This window comes from Aptenodytes forsteri, unplaced genomic scaffold (assembly GCF_000699145.1).
Source record: "Aptenodytes forsteri isolate BGI_AS27 unplaced genomic scaffold, ASM69914v1 Scaffold35, whole genome shotgun sequence".
Lineage (NCBI taxonomy): Eukaryota > Metazoa > Chordata > Aves > Sphenisciformes > Spheniscidae > Aptenodytes > Aptenodytes forsteri.
The window spans coordinates 2,811,830-2,813,071 of NW_008795334.1; positions in this window are offsets into that span (position 1 = coordinate 2,811,830).

The window sequence follows — 1,242 nt, forward strand, 5'->3', positions numbered from 1 at the left end:
ACCGGGGGGGAGTGAGTGAGTGGCTGGGTGGTGCTTAGTTGCCGGCTGGGGTTAAACCACGACACTGGTGTAATTTCATTGGTGATGAGGAGTTGTGTAATTATACTTACCGCTTAATGGAAATGCAAAGCCCTCTGATCACAACCGTGAGCAGCACGTGAGGTGAGCAAGCCAGTAAGAGGATGTGATCCTTGACACTCACCAAGGCGGCTGACCAAGCGCCTGCCAGGCATGTGTGGTGGTAGCCAGATGAAGCAGTGGACGGGCAGCTACAAGACAGCTTCCTGGTGTCCAGAGGTGCTGAGACGCCGCTGTACACCCACCTGCCAGCTCAGGTTAACTGGGTATCGCAGTAGGATGCTAGGTGCCTGGCTCTAAATGTAGACCTTTGGAAAGAAGGGCTAGAAGTCTCTATTAAGTCTTAATTTCAGGTGAAGGGGAGTTGGCTACTGACTTGTTTAATAATACATAGCTGAGATCTCCCTCTTCCCAAAGCCAGGACCAAGCTTTCTTTGTGTACCTTAAAAAGGGCTGCTAAACTCTCAGTACTTCAGTGGGAGCTGGTGGATGCAGCATGCTTGAAAAGCAGGTTATTTATGATGAGGAGAGATGTCCAAAGACACAGAGGAGCTTAGTGCTCTGCAGGAGGTCAAGTCAGGAAGGCTTTACCCTACCCTGAGAGTCACTCGTGCTTCATGGCAACCCAACATGGCAGCCAGGGGCATTGGGCACAGCGGGGTGCTGCCGAAAGTGCATCACAAACCTCGTGTGCCAGCCAGCCAGTTATGGCAGGCTGCGAGGCGCTTTCCACAGAAGTAGTGATGTTAAACCTGGGGCTGCAGCCTGAATAAACCGCTGGAGCTGTGATGTTTCCTTCTTAACAGGTTTTTCCCAACCATACAGCATCCCTCTGAGTGCAGGTTCTTTACTTCCTCTGGAACATCGCTGTCTGCTCTTAGGCAGTTGCCTGGCTAAGCTTTAGTGGCTTCTTTATTTCAGCTGCAGCCAGAGTTACATCTGTCTGTAATTTAAGGCTTGTGTGCTATACGGCTCTCAGGTACTTAAGGAACTGTTCAGTCGCAGAGGCCGGTGCACATTAAGCTGGTTAGGAGTTCTGTCGCCTTTACCTCTCCAGGGCTCCTCTGCGCTTTACAGCAGAGAACGCTACCAGGCAACCTGTGCCCCTCCTTCCCGAAAGACCTCCCCCTCCCAAGCGTTACAGTCTAAGGACATGATTAGCAT